At 38.6% G+C, this 13,331-nt stretch overlaps 1 pseudogene; it reads right to left on the bottom strand.

Moving 5' to 3' along the window:
- Positions 1-12,365, bottom strand: part of LOC105003525 — a 51,632-nt pseudogene extending 39,267 nt beyond the window's left edge.
- Between the last annotated feature and the right edge of the window lie 966 nt (positions 12,366-13,331).

Below are 13,331 nucleotides of genomic sequence, written 5' to 3'. Positions count from 1 at the left end.
AAAAAAAAAAACCAAAAAAGCCACTAAGGACTAGAGCTCTGAAGAAAAGACCCCAGTGCTCCTGGGTCTAAAGAGTAGTCATTTACATCTGCTAAATGTGTAAGCAATAGGACTTGTTTTGTGCAAAGGGATATGTTTTTCTTTTACAGTTGACAAAATCTGTCAGTGCTTCACCAAAGAATATTCATGTTTGACTAATGTCTGAGAATATTCATTTATGACCAATTCATTCTTTTGACCACTCCATCAAAGTGTTTCCTGGAGTCTATAGCACAGAGGTACAAGGACAAGGGGAACTGCCCAATACCACACCTAGCCTTTCAGGCTTGTCTTGGTCCTGATTATCTCTATGCCCTTGAAAGCCTGTGGGTGGCCAAGTGGAAGAAATCTCTCTACAAAGAGATAGCCTAACCCAAGACAGGGTTCATTTAATGACCATCTATAAAGGCATGGCTATTTGGTTACCATTCTGTGCTCTCTGATACTGGAGATCAGGAAAGTCTCTTGCTTTTACCCAGAAGATGCCCTACTGTGCCTCAGCCATCTGTGTTATCATGCCCTCACTGGCCAAAAAGATACAAGCTGAACTGTGAGCTACTTTAAGATTGGAGATCAATGATTGAAGCCTTGAATAAAAAGTCTAACGTAATTTTAGTAGTTATGGGCCAACCTCAGGTTTTCCCCTGTTCCTGAGCCATATGCCTTCATGACCTTGAGGAAATCAGCCATCCAAAAGAGGGCATTACTGGGTGTTGCCTGAACCTTACTGATATTAGCAAGGCTCAAGACAATGGCTGCATTTTTGTTTAAAGGAGGAATACAGTGAACCCAAACAAGCTTCTTCTATAATATCAAAAATCCCCCTTCCCACACCAGTTGTGAATCTAACTTTACGAACAATGGTAGTTCAAGTTTATACTGAACATTTTGTGAAAAGGAGGGTATAAACCCTCTAGGGATTAAACTAAATCTCCTTAGATCGAAGACACAAGTGGAGGCACAAGTTTCATTTTTCTCTCCAGATTCAGAATCCAGAAATTTTTTTAAAAAACAAAAAAACTGTGCATTCGTTTTCTCTGAAAATGACTTCTTTGTGCTCTAGATTTCTAGCTCAGAGATAAAATTGGATTCTTTAAAGAGGCTCAGAAACTAATTTTAAAAACCTAAGGCTCATCAATAAAGGACAGAGAGTATTTTGGATACTATTTTATGATCCTAGTTCTAGAGACCATCGTATCATGTTCAAAATAAAATCTTTCATCGTTGCTTAATATCCATTATTGCTGCTGCTGCTATGTCGCTTCAGTCATGTCCGACTCTGTGCGACCCCATAGACGGCAGCCCACTAGGCTCCCCCGTCCCTGGGATTCTCCAGGCAAGAACACTGGAGTGGGTTGCCATTTCCTTCTCCAGTGTATGAAAGTGAAAAGTGGAAGTGAAGTCGCTCAGTTATGTCCACCTCCTAGCGACCCCATGGACTGCAGCCTACCAGGTTCCTCCATCCATGGGATTTTCCAGGCAAGAGTACTGTAGTGGGTTGCCATTGCCTTCTCCATCCATTATTAGGCAATACAAATTAAAACTTTTTGTTCTTCTTGCCCATGAAAACTGTACTAATTCTGGTAAGTTAAATGGAAAGTTTCTTTTCAGTATAAAATCTGAATAAAAAATTCTTAGAGAAAGGTATTTTTGTGTTTTAAAGTATATTTTTGAATATTTTGCAATAAGCTTAAGCACTCAACAGTATTATCTGAGATAAGATTTTTCCTCACCCCTCCCATCTTGATTTATATTTTACTTAATCGTTTTTAGTTTTGGAAATATAGAGCAGTATGAAAAATAATAAACTATTACCCAGTACTCACTAACATTTTATTATATTTGCTTTTAGTATTTTTTAATTAAAAAATAAGACATTTTAGGTCAAATCGAAGTCCTCTGTATTCACCATTTTCTGTCTTACCCCATTCCCAGGGTAACTTGCTAATATGAATTTAAGAGAATTCATAATTTAAGAATACACACATCTTGTATTCTTAAAATATTTCTAATATTTTTTATGTGCATACTTATCAGAGGACAGTATGTCCTGAGGAACATGTATGTTTTAAATGTATAAGAGGGACAGTTTATCCTACTTTTTTTTTTGGTATATATCATCTTACAAGTTGCTTTTCTCGTTCAATATTGATTTCACTATGAATGTCTTGATTAGTGGGCTTTCCAGGTGGTGATAGTGGTAAAGAACCCGCCTGCCAATGCAGGAGATATAAGAGACAAGTTCGATCCCTGGGTCAGGAAGATCCCCTGGAGGAGGGCACGGCAACCCATCCCAGTATTTTTGCCTGGAGAATCCCATGCACAGAGGAGCCTGGTGGGCTACAGTCATAGGGCCGAAAGAGTCGGACATGCCTGAAGTGACTTAGCACACACACATCTTGATTAGTGGATGAGCCTTATTTGTTTATATTATTTATGGCATATGACATATTTGGAATTACTTATACCATTTTAGTTTTTTTGTTCTTGCTTTTCCCATTTTGCTTGCTTTTCCCCTCTTCTATTAGATGGTTACATTTTTTTATTTTCCAATTTTTTTTACTAGTTTGAAAGTTACACATTCTATTCCTAGTCCTCTAGTTAGGTAGCTTTAAAATTTTGTTATACATAGCTCACATTATTTTTAAAAAAATACTAAAATTAATTTATACTCTTCTTCTAAACAAGGAATTTAGCACAGTTTTTACTACAAACAATCCTCTTGGGTCTCCCATAGTAATTATTGTTTAGAGTTGTAGTTCTACCTTGTTTTTAAATACAAAAGAGTGTTTATTATTGTTAGCATATTTTTACATATAAAGTTGATTTGTTTTCTTTCCTCACCATTGCTCTTCAATTCCATCTTTCATTTGGGCTTCCTATTCTTTCTTGCTGAAGTCTCTCAGTAGTTCTTTTGGTGAGGATCAAGTAACTCTTTTGGACTTTGGGTATATAAAAACTGTTTTTATATTACTTTCATTCTTGAGTTATCATTTATCTGTGAATTTTATTGTGTCAGTTTTTCTTCTTAAAGATATAATTCATCCTCTCTTCTGGCATCTGTTGCTTCCTAAGAGAAGTTTGTAGTCTAATTGAATGATTTTTAATTTTGAGATAATCTGCCTTTTCTGTTTGATTTTCAAATTTTCTTTTAATATTCTATAGTTACACTACAGAGTGTCAATATTTAGAATTGTTTTTATCCTGCTCATGACTCAGTGTGGTTTTTATTTATTTTTAATTTTAAGTATTTTTCTGGTTCTAAAATCTCCTCTATTTTCTCTTTAAATATTGCTTCTTTCCTGTTTCTCTATTCCATTTGTCAATGTTAAAAAAATGCACAATGTGAGAGTTGCGAGTTAAGTTTTATTTGGGGCAAAATGCAGACTGCAGCCCTGGAGACAGCACCCCAGGTAGCTCTGAGAAACTTCTCTAAAAGTCATGGGGGAAAGGTCAGTAGATGCATAATTTTGGTAAAGAGTGAATACATGCAATCAAGCACCTATTTTTGCAGAAGCTTTCTGCCAGTCACGAGAAACAGTTGTCACCATGAAGGATTTTAGTGCTTTTCTAGATATGAGGAGATACAGGAATTGAGCTCACAAAATCAGCTTCTGAAAATATCTAACTATCTGAAGACCTGTCTTGCCAGTTTTTCACTGAGCACAGAGTACCTCATTTCTGCTCTCCACCCTGAACTCCTTTCAGGGAGTGTTGAAAATCAGCAGGTGCAGCAGCACATGATTTGATTCTTGAAGAGGTAGATGGCAAGTGCCAATTTGTAGCCAACACATTCTTTTAGAATTTCTACTAGAATTACACTTTTCCCCTTTTTTCCCTCCATGTCTCTTAGTGTCTTGTTCAAATCTTTATTTCTGTAAATTTCTCTGTTCTATATTTGCTGTTATTTTTTCAGCTCTCAGTTCACTAATTCTTTTCTCAGTTGTTTCTTTTTTTATTTAAATGAGCATTTTTTTTTATTTCTACTAAGTTCTTTTCTAAATCCAGTAGTTCTTGTTTCATAATCTTATTTTTAGATTAGAGATTTGTATTTTTCCTTTTTGTAACAAGGATACTATTTTAAAAACATTTTCAGATATTTTATTTTCCTGTCCTGAAAATCTTATCATCCACATTGCAATGACTGACAGGAAAGGGGAAATGCCCACTATATTTTCTGTTGTTGTTCTTTTTTTTTTTTTAATTATTTATTTAAAAAAGACATTAATCAGTTTTCATCACCAAGTTAGATTTTGTTTGAATCCACAACAGGGTAATAAGCTTGAAATCCAGACTCCTTTAAACGTAGAGAAGTTATTCTAACCAGCCTTGAGGTCTAAGCAAGAAGCCAGAATCAGTAGGGAAAGTGAAAGTCTAAAACCCACCACTTTAAGGCGTGTGCATGGGCAGGACCAGCTATGTGGATGTGCAGCCTGGCCAGTCGCATGGGGACCCATGCTTAGCAGGGCCCCGTACTTGGTTTAATGCTCTGCTGTTACTATCTAGAAATTCTTAATCATTTGTGAACAAGCAGCCCTTATTCATTTTGTACTGGGCTCTGACAATTATGTAGCTTGTTCTGGTACTAGGGGAGGTCCTGAAAGACAGGAAGAGGAGGTGAAAGGAAAAATTAACTTTTACTGGCCTCAGGGCATTGGGGGTAGAAGAAGCAGGAGAAAAGTGAGCCAGACACATAGATTCACTTCCTCCTTGGCCCAGGAAAGAGGATATTATATCACTGGGGATGAACACCAGAAAGGGTCTTTTTGTCCCATTTAACATTTTGAACCCTGGAAGGAGAATTCAACCACCTACCTCTAGAATGGAGATAATAAAGCATTCTGAAAGAGACTTTAAATTAGTTTTTAAAAAGTTCCCAAGAGATATAAAGCAGTAGGATTGTAAATTTACACATGCTGTACTCAGGTGAACAGAGAATATGTGGTTTAAAGAAATTTTCTATTAATTACCCAGATTTCTTTAATAGTTCCCATCCTTATAGAAGTGGAAAAAACCAAAAATCTCAATTTTAAGTCGACTCCAATAAGCCAGGTCGACTGCAGTAATTGAAAGAATCCTCCTAAGCTTGATTTTTGTTCTTGATTAAACTTGCCCAATTGCTCAGAAATTCACCTGTTCTCCCTTTGTTCTCCCAGGTGCTGACTCATGTCTAGATGATACAGCAAGGTCATGGACCTTGAAGAATGGAAACTTCTTCCTGAAGATGGTGAACTGGCAAGATAGGAACCTTGATTCCTGATGATACTGTGAAGATTCCATATCAGTTCTACCTCCTCTGAACTTCTTTTAGGTGAGAGAGAAATATATTTCTATTTTGTTTAAGTGATATTTATTTTAAATGTTCTCAGATGTTCAGACAAATTTAATTCTGATACAGATACTTAGGCTGATTCTAATTTTTTGCTGCTGTAAACTATGCTGCAGTTAGCATACTTGTCCAAACATCTTTGCTCATTTGTCTGACAATATTTTGGATATATTCCTAGAAGTTGAATTATCAATTAAAATATTTATGGACAGTTTTTATTGTTTTGTGAAATATCTTGCCTAACTTGGGGAGGCATTCTTTATGGGGATGCTCTTGAGCAGTGAACAAATTGGGTAGAAATATGTAGGACACTGATACTGGGAAAAGGTTGACATACAGGGTAATGTAGATGAGAGCCAGATGTCCCCAGGTCAAGCTAAAATGCTTCTATTTCCTTTATTAAAATGACTGAATCAAAATCAAAATTATAAAAAAATAACCCAATAAAATATTTGTGTTTCAACATTCAGGTGTTCTATCAATCGTACTTAAGATATTCATTTGATGTAATTGTAAAGCAATAGACACGTGCACAGGCTAGTCTGCTGGGCCCATTTCCCTCTGTGATTTTTAGTAGACTCTGGATTGTTAGATTATTATTCTTAGGTTATTATTGGATTATGTGAAAATCAGTCTAAAAGCCTCTTGGAAAAGTACATTTCCGAGCTTCACATATTCTAATTCAAGTGACAGGGGTGGGACCCAGGAATATGATTTTTAACTGTCATACTACTTTGAGAAGCACTTATCTGGATACTTTAAAACTTTTTTTGGCAGCTATTGGTTGAAATCCCATCCATCAGTAAATCTTACTGATTCATTGTTAATTACTTTTTTGGTCAGCAAAGCTGACTGAAGATGGGCAAAGAGGTACAACTGGTCTTTTCCATCAGTTGATTGACATTTTATGACTCTGGATTTAAAGTAGTGGCCACATATATGAATAATGAATATGATATTTTAGGAATTATTTAATGTATTTTTCATTCCTTGTAAATCAAGACACCATATGGCTTCCCATCCTTTTAATCAATGAGTTTCAATGCTTCAGGGGCAGGGTAGTTACTGGCTAGAACACCAAAGTCATCGCTCAACTTTGACTGTCAAATGAAGCTTTTTAATGTATTGTGTCCCCAGGGAGAAAGTGCTGTTGAAAGCAAGGCTACATCAAGAGAGAAAAGGAATTTCTAAATTTCGAAGCTCCCTTTATATATCATTTATTTCTAGTGATATTGGATTCTTATTAGAGAATGAAGTCTGTAAAATCTGTACTTTCCTACTTTATTGAATTTTTGGGTGTAGCCATGTTCATGATCAGTTTTTATAATAGGTCTTTCCTTTAATGGATGTCAAGTTCTTTAGCAATTAAAACAAGTGACTTAAACAAAACAAAACAAGTGAGTTGATTGTAATAGTTCCTCTGAAAACCTGTATTTGTTTTTTTGTCTCCTAGATCAATAAAGTATATTAAAATCTCTTCTATAACTGTGTTTTATCTGTTTCTTTTTAACTTTTGTAGTCAAATTGTACTCTAATGTTTAAAAAACAAAAGTTAAAAACAAACTGAGCAAAATAATCCCTGCCTTATTCCTTCCTATTTCCAAATTTTCACTCCTCAGAAGCAAATAAGCAGTTGGAAGTACCAACTTTGCTTATCTTCTGGTTGTTACTACCACATTTCAAAATTGCATGTAACTTTGTGGCTTTTTGGTTTGTTTTTAATTTTTATTGCAGTATAGTTGATTCACAATGTTGTGTTAGTTTCACGTGTACAGCAGAGTGAATCAGTTATACGCATACATGTATCCACTCTTTTCTAAGATTACTTTTCATATAGGCCATTGGCAGAGAATTGAGCAGACTTCCCTGTGCTATGCTGTAGATTCTTATTAATTATCAATTTTATGCATAGTAGTGTGAATGTGTTGATCCTAATCTCCCAATTTATCATCCCCTGCTTTCCCCCTGGTAACCATAAGTTTGCTTTCTACATCTGTGACTCTATTTCTGTTTTGTAAGTAAGTTCATTTGTACCATTTTTTAAGGTTCAGTACATAAGCAATATCATGTATTTGTCTTTCTCTCTATGACTTACTTCACTCAGCTGACGATTTCTAGGTCTATTCATATTGCTGCAAATGGCGTTATTTTGTTCTTTTTCATGGGTGAGTAATATTTCATTGAACATATGTACCACATCATCTTCATCCATTCCTCTGTTGATGGGTGTTTAGGTTGCTTCTGTGTCCTGGATATTGCAATAGTGCTGAAGTGAACATTGGGTTCATTTATCTTTTTGAACTGTGGATTTCTCTGGGTTTATGTCTAGGAATGGGATTGCTGGTCATATGTAGCTCTGTTTTTCGTGTTTTGCAGGGGTCCCCAACCTATTCGGCATCAGGGACTGGTTTTGTGGAAGACAATTTTTCCAGACTGGGGTGGGTGGGATGGTTTTGGGATGATTCAGGTGCATTACATTTATTGTGCTTTTTATTTTTATTATTATTACATCAGCTTCACCTCAGATCCTCAGGCATTAGGTCCTGGAGGTTGAGGACCCCTGTTTTAGGGAATCTCCGTACTGCTCTCCAAGTGGTTGTACCAATTTATAGTAACCAGTGTTTTAACTAGTGCTTAAGGTGACTCTATTGCACACTAAGGTTTCAGAGCCAGGGACTAGACCTTGCTAATTAGCATGAATCAGTAAGGACTCTTGGATGAGATTAGTTGGCTGATACTTTGATTCAAGGGGTTTGACCTAGTCAGTTTCTATTGAGACAGTGGGAAAGGCTGGTAGGGGATAGCCCTGGTTGAGGGGTGTCTGGTAACAAGGCTGCCCAGAAAGGTCAGCAGCCAGGTATGTGATCAGCCCTGAACACATGGTTTCTTCCTCATTTGAAAAGCCATGTTCTACCAAAAGAGAGCCCAAGCCACCCAAGGGCCACCCAACAGCTGCTCCTGGATTTGGTGAGAACTAAACCCTGGACACCATGTTAAAATTTAGCTTTTGGAGCCCCACACCAGCAAATTCCAGTTCTCTGGGTATGTGATGGGCACCAGGAAATAACATTTTAAACAGGCATCCACAGTGATGCTGATGTAAGTGGTATGTAAACCAAGCTCTGAAAAACATTGGTTTTATGGGCTGCTATATTGAGGCTTTGTGAGACCAACTTATGAGACTTTCAGATTTTAACCCTGGTTCAGCTTCAGAAGGTCTAGGCTCCTCCATGGGTGTATAGATAGCAAACCCAGGTCACCATGTGCAAAGTCACTGGCTGAGCCCTTCATCCCAGTGCCTGGCTCCAAAGTGAGGATTTTGATGTCAGCAAGAAGCTTCTTTGTTTCAGGTCTCCCCAGCCCTGTCATTGCACTTCAGTCTGAAATGTCATTCTGGTGTCCCCGCCCTTGCTTAGGAAACTTGGCTCTATGCAAAATCCAATTTGCTTCACATGAGCCTAACTGCTTGTGATTGAAGTCAGAAGCAACACTTCGAAGAGGCGCCTTCTGAACAGAAATACAAAGCGCTGCACATATTTGGCCTCCAGGCGGCGCCAGCCTTTTGGAAAAGGAGGCTGTTTATGTAACAGATTGGCAGTTTCAGCGGCTGTGTAAATGTCATTCTTTAAAAATAAAGACGAAACTCTCGGTTAACTCAAACAGGAGCAAATTAAAAAGTAGAGTGAAACATCTATTTCATGAACACAATTCATTTGCTGTCTCTGGTACTTCAAAATGATACCTTTTCTCCAAATGATAACTGGCACCCTCCCACTGGCTTTAGCTAGGCAGTGACAAAACAACAGATCAATTCACTCACTTCAGTGAAGGAGAAAAATTCAGTCAGTTAGGATGGGCTTCATGTAACTCACACACCTGGAGACTGAATCCTTTATATGCAACCAAACTTACAGGCAGAGCCACTGAAACGAAACAGGTGTTAAGCTTGACCCCAAAAACGTAATAAAGAGGTTTGGTATTGAGTCTTAGTTGTTTTTAAACCAAGGTATGATTATTTTTCTTTCTGAACTCACCAAGAGGGTCCTTGAAGTATCAGTCTTCAGTTGTTTTAAGGGTATGTCTATAACACATAAAGTCATCTCATTTTGAGGGCTTTGTGTCCCGTGTACAAAATCTCAACCTTAGCTTCAAAATGGAATTACTTGGGAAGCTTTTAAAAATTCCAAGGTTCAGGCACATATCCCAAACCCATTATGTAAGGATCTGGAGTTGGGACCCAGGCAACCGTACTTTTTTAAGTTCCTGAGATGACATAATGTGAAGCCACCCCTTTCTGTTTGCAGCTCTTTTCTCTGGAGTTCAGACCCTAGTCCTCTGGGCTGCCTGCAGGGACCAATCTCTAATTCTCATACTGCTTCTCCCAATTTCTCTTTTCCTTGGGTCTGGTCCGAACCTTACGCAGACCAATCCCTGGTGGTTCACCATCTCCAGTGTCTTATGCACATCATCCAAACATGTCTGAAGTCCAATGGTGGCTACCCCTTGACTACAGGCTTGAGAACTCACCACATAGTAATTGACTGGTAGATAGGAAAGATAGCTCATAGGTTGTCTAGTATGATGATTCCCGATTCCAGTCCAATTCTTCTCCTGAATAAGAATAGCTCAGGGAGCTTGTTAAAATATGTATTTCTGTGCTTAAACTCAGAAAGCCCCATTCAGTTTGTCAGGAGAAAGACCTGGAAAGCTGTATTTTAACAAGCTAAGCTTCTGGGAGAAACTGATCTAAGTCCAACACTTCCAATGCATAGAGGTAACAGAATCTCAGAGGATGTAACTTATTCAGGGCCACTTGCTAGTTAGGAGAAGGTTAGAATCAGGTGTCCTGACTACTATGAAAAGAAATCATGCTAGGAGAAATACAAGTTTTGCTTTTTAAAAATATTTTAAAAATCAATGAATTTTCTTTCCAACCGTACCGGTTAGATATTCCAGAAAGAGCAAAGCCTTCCAAAGTCAGATCTGTGTTCTAGCTCCTGCTTAGCAACACATTAGCTGTGTGGTTTGAGGTAAGTATTTTCATCTCTCTGAGTCCTAATTTCTTTATCTTTCAAGTGGGGTGTTACTTGTCTCATAGGGTTTTGCAACATAATGTTGCAGTGGAGAGGACTTATTTTGAATGTGTATGAGAAACTGTTTAGAAACTCCTAAAATGAGGCCAGGGAGAGGATTTTACAATGAGTTAGAGCCAGAGAAATATTGTTTCTGCTGCTTTTGTGATCCGATTTTAACAGCATGCGTAGCCTACAGATAATGAATAGATGTGGAAATGGAGGCCCAGCAAGGTGAAGTGACTTGCTCAAGATTACATAATCCATTGCTTTCAGACACAGGTCTTCTGACTTATAAATAAATCACTGCTCTTTCTTCTACATCTCCTTGTCACCAAGGGAATTTCTTCCAGTTAGTAAGTTTTTACATTAGATGATCATAGTACTGTGTTACCTACCTGAATTTCTTGGAAGTAGATACAGACACCAAAGATAGGATGAGGGAAGGATTGCTCAGCCCACTAACCTTATCCTCCTAAGTCTGGTTCAGTGGTGGAAGGGAACTTAGGGCACTTTAGCAAAGGACAAGGGATCCAGGGAAGGACCCCTTGGATCCTTCTAGGATAGATAGGTCTAAACAGATCCTCATGCGGGTTCAGACCTTACCCTAAGCAATGTTGAAAATGCTCACCATTTAGCCGTGGGCTATATGGGGCCCTACAGGAGAGATGCTAGATGGAAACTAGGTCAGTGCCTTTCTCAGGGCTAGTGAGGTGGGGATAGACCTTGGAATTATCACACTCTGCCTGTTTTCCACACCTGAAAGCTTTGTCAACACAGGAAGAACATGGAATTGAGATGACACTACAATTTGGGCAAAAATCCTTTGCTGAGTAGTATTGCTAAATATTTGGTAAATCTGGCAACCTTATGAGTTGATTGAGAATTTGCTGGAACTGAATTGTTTCATTTATCTATATATAGCTAATTGATCAAATTCACAGGTTAATTGGCTTAGAGCTTCATTTCACTTTGTGGTATAGACTTTGATCATCACTGAAGGTATTTCTTATGTTTGTAATTTGTTTTAATTTTGGCACTGGGGCATTCAGTAAAAATAGGTGGAAAGGGGTGTTTCTTTTGAGAGCCCTTCTCATTTTAGTTGTAGGTTGATGGGAATGGACATGACTGCCCAGGTCACATGTCAAATGTGCCCATAGCCACACTTTGAAACTTTGAAAGTCAGAAGTAGAAAAGGGCCATGAATACTGCCCCACCCCACCTCTCATGCAGATAAACTTCTATAGTGTCTGTTTGCACAAGAATGAATGCTGCTGCTGCTACTGCTGCTGCTAAGTCACTTCAGTTGTGTCTGACTCTGTGTGACCCCACAGACGGCAGCCCACCAGGCTCCCCCGTCCCTGGGATTCTCCAGGCAAGAACACTGGAGTGGGTTGCCATTTCCTTCTCCAGTGCATAAAAGTGAAAAGTGAAAATGAATTTGCTCAGTCGTGTCCGACTCCTAGCGACCCCATGGACTGCAGCCTACCAGGCTCCTCCGTCCAAGGGATTTTCCAGGCAAGAGTACTGGAGTGGGGTGCCATTACGTCTCTTAAAGGCAGTAGTGTGGCTGAGGGAGTGAGAAAGTGAAAGGAGAGGGCAGGCAAAGCAGCCTGGGGATGGCGCACAGCATGGGCCCCACTTCTTACTGGGCCAGGTGAGGCTGTGTGGTATTCACCTAGGTAACCTGTTGCCAGGAGGATGACAATAACTTCCCCATGACAACACTGGAGCAAGGTCCCTGGCATTGCAGACAGGGCCAAAAAAGTCTGCCCTTCATTAGGCCTGCTGCTTAATGAGCATGCATTTGTGCTGCAATCATTTTCATTTCCGGAAGGGTGGAGAGGGCAGAGGGCACTCACCAGCTTTCCATCCTCTCCAACCATCAGCTCCTTGACAACGCCACTTTTTATGCCCATCTGCATACCCTGAAACTTGTTTTTACAGTTGCTTGTTTTGAGCTGGTTCTATGCTTTCTTTTTAAAATTTGTATATGGACTGAATACTATATCCAGAAAGCTCCTTTAGAAACAGAAGATTTACAACCTGCTTGGGAGTTTCCCTAATACATATGACCTATCATTGTCCCCTGACTCAATTTCTTCACCCGTAAAAGAACCAATTCCCATTTCCCCAATTTGACTGAGCTATATCACACTGCTGAGTCACACTTGCTGTAATGGTCTTGAAATTCAAATTCAAACCCCCTGAATTATGACACTAGCATATTGCCTGCCTCATAAAGAAGTCATTGTTGTTTCTAAGTGCTTAAGCCCCTAACAGCAAACCTTGTCCTTCTCTTTCCTTAGAAGGTCAGCAGAACAGATATGGTGGCAGTATTCCAGGTAGAATTTGAGGAATCCAAGAAATTCTCAAAGAAAAATGATTTTCTCTTTGGTGTTGCCTGAAATCCCACCTTTTTGTAAAGCATTACTTGAACTTTAAAAGAATATAATTTTTCTTGGAAGGATATCATCAATCAGGTGTAACACTCAGCAGTGATGGGGAATCAAAACACATGAAACAAGAAACTTCCTATCTCACTGCATTGCAGTAATGTCTAGAGCACCTCTTCCTCAAAGTTCTGAGGGAAGTTAATAGCATGACTTGAAAACAGCCAGGTTCATTTTGGAAACATTGTGTTAAATCAACTCAAACAGGTCTCTTTTCTACAGGTCTTTGTCAGGGACTATAATGTTTAAATGCACAGTATGAATCTCCTTACTGTGCAATATTTCTCAAGCTTATTTGACTAGGAAACCATGTTTTTTCTTACAGAGCAGAGGGCTGTTGTTAAATAGATTGAATTTGAGAAGATAGATCAGAGCGGTGTCAAAATGTCTTTGATAAAGATATTGTTCTGTCACTCTTTACTGCTTAGAAAATGCTAG

This window comes from Bison bison, unplaced genomic scaffold, assembly GCF_000754665.1.
Source record: "Bison bison bison isolate TAMUID 2011002044 unplaced genomic scaffold, Bison_UMD1.0 scf7180017864469, whole genome shotgun sequence".
In the NCBI taxonomy this organism is placed as follows: Eukaryota; Metazoa; Chordata; class Mammalia; order Artiodactyla; family Bovidae; genus Bison; species Bison bison.
This window is presented reverse-complemented; position numbering and strand designations above follow the sequence as displayed.